This window comes from Bactrocera tryoni, unplaced genomic scaffold, assembly GCF_016617805.1.
Source record: "Bactrocera tryoni isolate S06 unplaced genomic scaffold, CSIRO_BtryS06_freeze2 scaffold_11, whole genome shotgun sequence".
Taxonomy (NCBI): domain Eukaryota; kingdom Metazoa; phylum Arthropoda; class Insecta; order Diptera; family Tephritidae; genus Bactrocera; species Bactrocera tryoni.
In genome coordinates, this window is record NW_024395824.1 from 20,754,072 (window position 1) to 20,763,189 (window position 9,118).

The window sequence follows — 9,118 nt, forward strand, 5'->3', positions numbered from 1 at the left end:
CCTTTATTTGAATAATTTTTTTTATTACTTTTTCTGATGAACTTCATTTTAATTTTTATTGTTTTCATTTATATTTTTAACTTCGGTCACAACTTTCTTCCACAATACATTTTTTTTCCTTCTACCCGATTTAAACTCGTCCTCCATATTCAACTGTACTCTTAGCAATAACTGTGTCTCCGCATTACTGAGATTTTCACTAAAAATTTAAAAATAATAATTTATACAATTATTATTAACATAATTTAACTAAATTTCAATACAAAAATTAAAATAAAACAGTTTTGCACTTTTCGTCAGACATCGTAGTTAAATGCAGTAAACAATTTTTTGATAGAAATTATGAGTGACAACTGATAGAAGTGTTGTCTTTTTGAACGCTTGATTATTGCAGTGCTGCAATATTGGCAATATTGGTCACGATGCATTTACGAACATAGCCATACTGTGGATGGCGTAGCCGGTGTTGGACCGGCCAGAGTTATTTTTTTAAAGCGCGGCCGAAGGCCGCCAATGCAGAAAGGAATGAAATGCTAAAATACTGACTTATAGTTTTAAAGATATTTGCATTTAAAGTTGAAAAATTGACAACTTTTACATTGATAATTTGTATATAGTGAATAACTTTTTCACTTATATTATGCACTTTTCACTTACTAACACTTCAATATAACGTTTCTGTATATTAATATTTGTTGTAAATAAAGCTTTATTTTAATTATTTTATTTTAGTTAAAATTCTCTGCATTTGCACAATAAGAAAAGGGTTGCCATGGTTATTTTTTTTGAAGCGCGGCCGAAGGCCGCCCACGCAAAAAGGAGTTCAACGCGAAAAAATTCTGATACACCCTGGTGTTGGATCGACCAGGGATATTGTTTTTTGTAGGTTGTTGATTTTCGTATTTGGGGTATAATCTGCATGAAAGACTTTAGGCCAGGGATAATCGGATGCCCAACTTATTCCAGTGAGAGCGCCTCAAAATAAGTGTTTTTTTATAACATTTTGCATTATGGCCAGATCGAACAAAATAAGAATTGTTGGGCATTTTAAATTAAAACACCCAACATTTATTACGATTGCAAATTATTATATATTGGACTTTTAACATATGACGAAACTACTTAAATCCTTTTTTATGATTTTATGGTATATTAAAACAACTGACTTTTGATCTTTCAATACTTAACAAGGTGAATTAAGCTTGTTAGTTCTCAATAATCAAATGTTGTAAATCATTTGTAATTGAAAATTAATTCTATTGTTTTAAATTTTTATTAGCGATCTTGAACAGCGGCAACAAATTCCTCCGTTCACATATTTTTTTGGTAAGATTTCAATCTGGCCATCGCTCGTTTCCAATTGTTAAACGTCAAAACCAGAGATAAAGAGATGTCAATACTGGATTCCTGGTCAGAACCTTTCCAATCTAGTCAACTATCAAAGTTTTGGTGGTTTTGACGTTTAGCAATTGTTCTCTCACTTCCAGTGAGAGAGGAGTTGGACATCTCTTTATCTCTGATAATTATGTTGGCTTGTCATAAGCTATCATAGCTTGTATACTGAACTAGACGCATTACCAGTTCATCGCTTTTTTTCATTCACAATAGCAAGGTTTTTCCCAAAAAAAAGTAGTTGGCAAAGCGAGAAACCTCATTTTGACAATTAAAAATCTAATACCATGTTCGGACTGACACTTAATCACACGATTTCGGCTGTTGAGTGGTTTATCCCACTAATCTTATAAATTTGTCAAGATTTCGCCATATAAAAATGACAGTTCAAAATCACTTCATCGGAGTGATTTGAAACTGATCCACGCTAAATCTCTCTGTGCGACTCTGATTTTGCACCATCTACTTGTCAGCATTGGAAATCTATTACATTATCACAGCTGACTTAGACACTGCAAAGGAGAAAAAATGTAAACAAACAAATTTTTATTAGAGCAAAGAATCTAGTTTCTGCTGAAAATCGACTTCCCAAATGAAAAAACGCGTCCATTATTTCCATTATGTGGAAAATATTTAAAAGAATACGGCTTTTATTACAAAATACTATATGACAATGTTTTCTTTTGATAAATTTTGAGCGATGTAAATTCTTGAATGACAAAAACAGCTGTTTTTAATCTTTTCAACGGCAGTAAGAACATTGTTGGGTTATGAAATGCTTAAATGTAACCTAATCTTTTAAATTTTCGGTATGAACATGGTATAAACAAACCAAAATCACAGATTTTTGGGATAAGTATTAAGTTAAAATGAAGACAAATATGGACACTTGTTCTCATTTTTTTGTATTCTAGACTTCAAATAACTAAAATAAACATAATTGTATAGCATATTAATATTCCGTTTACAAATTTGAAACTTCAAACTAAATTGAATATCAGCTGATTGTTGTTGTCCGCATTACCAACCTAATTAGTTTTTAGCGAATATATGGAATACGCTGAGTGCGTTTTATTTGTCCATGATTTAGCTATTAGCTTGTGATGGTCAAATAAAACACGGCTTCATAGTGGGATTCTGTAACCAGTCTCTAGTCACCATTTGAGAAATTTTGAGGTAAAGTCTCAATGTGTGACTAGTTACTATTCACTTAACAGTCTCTAGCGTTAGTCTCAAAATATTGCCTCAAATTTGAGGCTTGATAGTTAGCAGGTTACAAAACTAAAAAGAACTCTTGTCTGAAATTTTGTATATACTGAATAAGGATCAACATAGATATTAATCAATTGTAGTTTATTTTTATATTTGGTAAGCAACTCAATCACGAAAAAGTTAAAAATAAATCAATTTTATACCATGTTCAGACTGACACTTAATCACACGATTCCGGCTGTTGAGTGGTTTGTCCCACTAATCTTATAAATTTATCGAGATTTCGCCATACAAAAATGACGGTTCGCTTCATCGGAGTGATTTCAAACTGATCCACGCTAAATCTCTCGGTGCGACTCTGATTTTGCGCCATCTACTTGTCAGCATTGGAAATATATTACATTATCACAGCTGATTTAGACACTACAAAGGGAAGAAAATGTAAACAACCAATTTTTTTTACAGCAATGAACCTAATTTCAGCTGAAAATCGACTTTCAAAATGAACAAGTGTTTTCTGACTATGTTATAAAAAATTTAATATTCAAGTGTAAAAAGATCTCTGAATAAAATCGTCTCAAGTCTCAAAAATTGGCTCTAACTTAAAATCTCAAATTTAGAGACTTGAGACTTCACAGTACAGAATCGCACGGTTAGCCAACATAATTATGTTGGCTTGTCATAAGCCATCTTAAAGCGCGATTCTGTAAGCGGTCTCTAGTCGCTATGTGAGATATTTTGAGGTAAAGTCTCCACTTGAGACTAGTTACTATTCACTAAACAGTCTCAAGCGTTAGTCTCAAATTTGAGACCTGACAGTTAGCATTTCACAAAACTAAAAAGAGCTCTTGTCTGCCATTTTGAATACACTGAATAGAGATCATCAAAGATATTAATCGATTGTCGTTTTTTTATATTTTGCAAGCAACTTAAACACGAATAGGTTAAAAATAAATTAATTTTACGTAAATTTTTTAAATATTATGAAACAAAGTCAACATATATTTTTATTTTTTATTGGTAATCATGTTTTTTTGCTATGTTGTAGAAAATTTAATATTTGTTATCGCCATATTTATTTTCATTCAAGTGTAAAAACATCTGTAAATATAGAAATGTAATAGATTTTGCGACTTATATAAAAGCAAAAATCGTGTCAAGTCTCAAAAATTGTCTCTAACTTAAAATCTCAAATTTAGTGATACATATGTGACTGTATCACAGTACAGAATCGCACGGTAAATATCATGCGAACAAAATGTGTAGGTAAGAGTTATCGAATAAGTTGATTTCCTAGTTACTACTATGTACGTTCATTTCAGCAATGGTGCTAAGTGTGGTAAAAACAAAGATAATTACAATACAGTGATTTTGAAACCGTACTAGATTAGAAGTTTTTTATAAAAACAATTTTTTTTTCAACCGTGTAACTTCAAATCCGCGTAAAAAAGAGTTTGGTGTATACGAATACATATAGTAATTTAATATCCCGTTTACAAATTAAAGAATTGAAACTAACCTTTTATCGCAGTTTGTATATTGAACTAGAGGCAGCTATAATTTTTCCAAAAAAAGTAGTTAGCAATAACGACATAATTCATTTGACATGACAAATGAAAATGTAAGCCAAAATTAAAAAATTGTTTGTTTTGTTAAAGTTAAATTAATACAAATATGAACATTTGTTGCATTTTTTTTTTGCATTCTTCTTCTTTACTGGCCTAGAAACCGCTTACGCGATTATAGCCGAGTTAACAACAGCGCGCCAGTCGTTTCTTCTTTTCGCAAAAAGGCGCCAATTGGAGATTTCAAGCGAAGTCAGGTCCATCTCCACCTAGTCCTTCCAAGGGAGTGGCGGTCCTCCTCTGCTACCCCCGGCGGGTACTGCGTCGACTAATTTCAGAGCTAGAGTATTTTCGTCCATTCAAGGTTGCTCCGTATCCTCCGGACTCGAGTCCAACCCGGGCCCGAAGAAATTTTTCTGCTGGGTTTGTGCGGAAAAGCTTCATCCAAACTCCACCTCGGTCAGGTGTAATACATGCAATAAATGGAGCCATCCTAAGACCTGCTCAGGCCTTAAGACACTACTACGACACTATCCTACACGCCACGTCCCCAGGATCACCCACAAACTCCCGCGTCAAACCGTCATTCTTCAATTCAACTGCAACCGACTCCAGAGCAAGATCGAGGAGATAGTTGCACTTATGAACCGGGAACGCGTATTAATAGCTGCGATCCAAGAAACCAAGTTAAACCGCCGCTCAAATCTTCTGAGCTGTGCCGGTTTCAACGTTATACGTAAGGATCGCGAGCGAGATAATGGTGGTGGCCTAGCCTTCATATTGCACAACACCGTGCAGTATCTTCTAATCGATAAGGACATTGACCGCAGGGATACTATCCTAAAATGTCAGGGTATAGTTATCCGATCAGGCGATGTTGAGCTCGAAATATTTAGTATTTACATTCTCCCAGTTACATGTTGCCCTACAGTAACCCCTAACCCCTTTATACGCACCACGATCTTTGGGATTCCTGCCTGTCAAACGATCGTAGGGTGATGGAGTTGCGAAACAGATTGACGATTCGACATTCTGCACAGTGAATGACGAAGCCCCCACCAGAGTTGTGGGCACCTGTAATAATAGGTTGTCAAAAAAGTCTTGCGGTATTTTCGCTAGTTGGCGCTGAAAGCGCGTAGTTCTAGTTTTATTCGTCGCATCGGGTCATGCTATACCATTTTGTAAAACTCATTTCACGCGCTAACACGTGTTTGATTGATTGTCGTTCGTGAGTTATAGCGTCGCAAACATGGAGCAAAATAAAGAGAAAATACGGCATATTTTACAGTACTATTACGATAAAGGCAAAAATGCATCTCAAGCCGTCAATAAAATTTGTGCAGTTTATGGACTCGATACAGTTTCCATTTCCACCGCAAAACGATGGTTTCAACGTTTTCGTTCTGGTGTAGAGGTGGTCGAAGATGCGCCACGCTCCGGAAGGCCTGTCGTCGACAATTGCGATAAAATCGCTGAATTGGTCGAAAGAGACCGGCATAGTAGCAGTCGTAGCATCGGTCAAGAGCTGGGCTTGAGTCATCAAAAATTCATTTCAATTTCAATAAAAAAAAAAATTCAATAAAAATACCGCAAGACTTTTTTGACAACCCATTATCTCTCCCGATATGACCATTGCTAGTGGTGGTCTGATAAATAGCACAACCTGGCGACCTATGCTAACTTTCGCATCAGACTATCTGCCCACAATTATCTTGATCGAGAAACCTCCCGGTTTTGTTTCTGTGGACAACCCTACCTTCATTAACTTTAATAAAGCTAACTGGGCCGGCTTCACAGAATTTACTGAAAATACATTTAACGCTCTACACATTCCTACGGACGTATGCGTTGGCGAACGTCGATTCCGCAAGGTGATCGCAGCAGCTACCGCTCGCTTCATCCCGGCTGGAAAAATAGCGGAAATCCGCCCTAATTTCCCAGCCGAAGTAGTCACTTTAGCTAATGAGCGCGACACTTTACGCCATGCCGACCTTGGGGATCCCCAGCCCCGCGGACGAAATGGATAGAGCACCTGAAGTTCTGCAACATATCTACCGGTGTGAGTAAGCTCTGGTCTACTGTCAATGCTTTGTCTAACTCGAAGAGACATGATGACTGAATTGAAGTTCAATTCAATAGTCATGCTTCTTCGGACCCGCAGAATTACACGAGCTATTTTTGCCGCCAATTCAGGCTGCACCCTTCGGTAGACAAAACCAAGCGATGTGTTACCCGACGGCTGCGCAAAATGCCAAAAGATTACTTTCACCGATGAGGAGCTTCAGAATGTCATCAACAAATCGAAATTATCCAAATCCATCGGCCCTGATGGAATCAACATGCTTATGCTAAAGCATCTAGACTCGACAGGAGTAAGCTACCTAATCAAGGTCCTCAACCTGTTGCTGACCACTCTTCAAATACCCGATGTGTGGAAAGTCGGAAGAATGGTCCTACTACTGAAACCTGTCAAACTCGCCTCGCATCGTCCGATAACTCTCCTCTCTCCAATAGTGAAGACACTGAGGCCTTGCTACTGCCGATCTTCACTCACCACCTGAGCCTAGCAAACTACCAGCATGGATTCCGAAAAGTGCACAGTACCACCACAGCACTTAGCGTCATAAACGCTCAGATAGTTTGTGGCCTCCACCAGAAACCACCCTGTGACAGAACGGACCTAGTACCGTTGGACTTGTCAAAAGCCCTTAACATAGTCAACCACACAACGCTACTGCAGGACCTCGTGAAAACTACGCTTCCTCCAGGACTGAAGAGGTGGGCCATGAACTACCTGAGCAGTCGACAGTCATCCGTATTATTTCGAGGTGAAACATCTAAACTGAGAAGAATTAAACAGGGGTCCCGCAAGGGGGTGTCCTCTCCTCGGTACTGTTTAACTTCTACATCTCGAAACTCCCACAGCCACCAGAGGGAGTTTCCATAACCTCGTATGCTGATGATTGCACGATATTGACGTCGGGCAATGGAATCGATGGCATGTGTTCAAAATTAAACAGCTATCTCTCCGACCTAACACTTTCCATAGATATATTTGTAGACTTGAGCTTAATATTGCAGTCTATGGCGTCGAAATTCCGACTGATAATAATCCTAAGATTTTAGGTGTAACTTTTGATAGTCTATGCTCCTTAACTCCCCATACGACCGCGATTATCGCCAAGGTACAGAGCCGTAACAAAATCCTCAAGTCGCTGGCCGGCAGCACATGAGGAAAAGGCAAAAAACGTTGTTTAGAACTTACAAGGCAATCGGCCGGCCGGTCCTTAATTACACCACATCAATATGGTCTTCTGGATGCAGTGATACACAGATGAGGAAACTTCAGACCTGCCAGAATACTGCACTCCGGACGACGACAGGATGCCTCTTAATGGCTCCCATCGAACACCCACATACTGAGATGCTTATGCTCCCAATTTAGGAGCAAAAATAACTCCTCCTCTAAGCAATTCCTGCTAGGGTGTTCTCGTAGAAATCACCCTTGCAGCCACTTGCTTGGAGCAGAACCGCCTCCTAGGAACATCAAGAGATCTTTCCTTAACTACGTCGATGACATCGAATAGTACGCCGACCGGACTTCCGACGCAGCTAACTTCCGACGGGTAGTGACCGCCATTCACAGTGGAGCTATCAACACCTTCACCGACTCCTTTCCAGTGAATGACGTTCATGGAGTCAAATCACCATTCATCGCAGACGAAGAGCTCGAGTTGCTGCGAGAAATGCGAGTGACCCTAAAGCATCTTCGTTCTGGATACTGTAAAAGGTTAAACTCCTACCTTTCCAGAATAGAACGCGACACATCCAATATATGTTCTGCATGCAATGAGTTTCCGCATGACATTGGCCACCTCTTTGCATGCCCCGCAAATCCCACTCATCTAACACCCCTTTCCCTTTGATCCGACCCCGTCGAAACTCCACGTTTCCTGGGCCTCCCGCTAGATGACGTCGACGACAACCTGGGTAATCCCTTACTATCCTAACGGGGACTGATAACCGTTAAAACAACAACAACATCGTGAATATTTAGTGACTTATAGAGCTCTGTTTTTGTTCATCGAGAGAGGGCTGTACTTCTCAACATCGCGTATACTTAGTCCGAAGAAACACCTGTTGGAAAGAGATATCCTGCGTCGGATTTCGAGGCTGACGTTGTTGTTGGTGTTGATGCAGTTTCCCATGACGTGGGTGCCTAGTCGCGAGTGAGACGATTGTTTGTTTGATGACAGGAGATATTTCGTCTAGCCTTCTGCACTCTAGAGAAAACAGAACTAACGGCGCGGTTGTTAAGACTACTGATATCAATATCATTAGCATACGCCAACAGCTGTATACTCTTATAGAAGATTGTATGTTCTCGGTTTAGTTCTGCAGCTCGAATTATTTTTTCGAAAAAGAGTCACCTTGTCTGAAACCTTGTTTGATATCGAACGGCTCGGAGAAGTTCTTCCCGATTATATCGGAGCTTTTGATGTTGCTCAACTTCAGCTTACACAGCCATATTAGTTTTGTGGGGATATCAAATTCAAACATCGCGCCATTAAGGCAGCTCCTTTTCGTGCTGTCAAAGGCGCCTGTCGATTCTCTTTTCACGGCTCTTTTCCAAGTTTTAGCGAGTGGTGAATATCTGGTCAGTTGTTGATTTGCCAGGTCTAAAATCACACTGATAAAGTCAAATCAGTTTGGTGACTATGGGCTTTAATCTTTCACACAATACACTCGAGAAAGCTTTGTACACGATGTTGGGGATTCTTATCCCACGGCAGTTGTTGCAGATTGTGGGGTCTCCCTTTTAGTGGATTGGGCAGAGCACACTTAAATTCCAATCGTTGGGCATGCTTTCGTCCGACCATATTTTACAAAGAAGCTGATGCATGCTCCTTATCAGTTTTCGCCGCCGTGTTTGAATAGCTCGGCCGGCA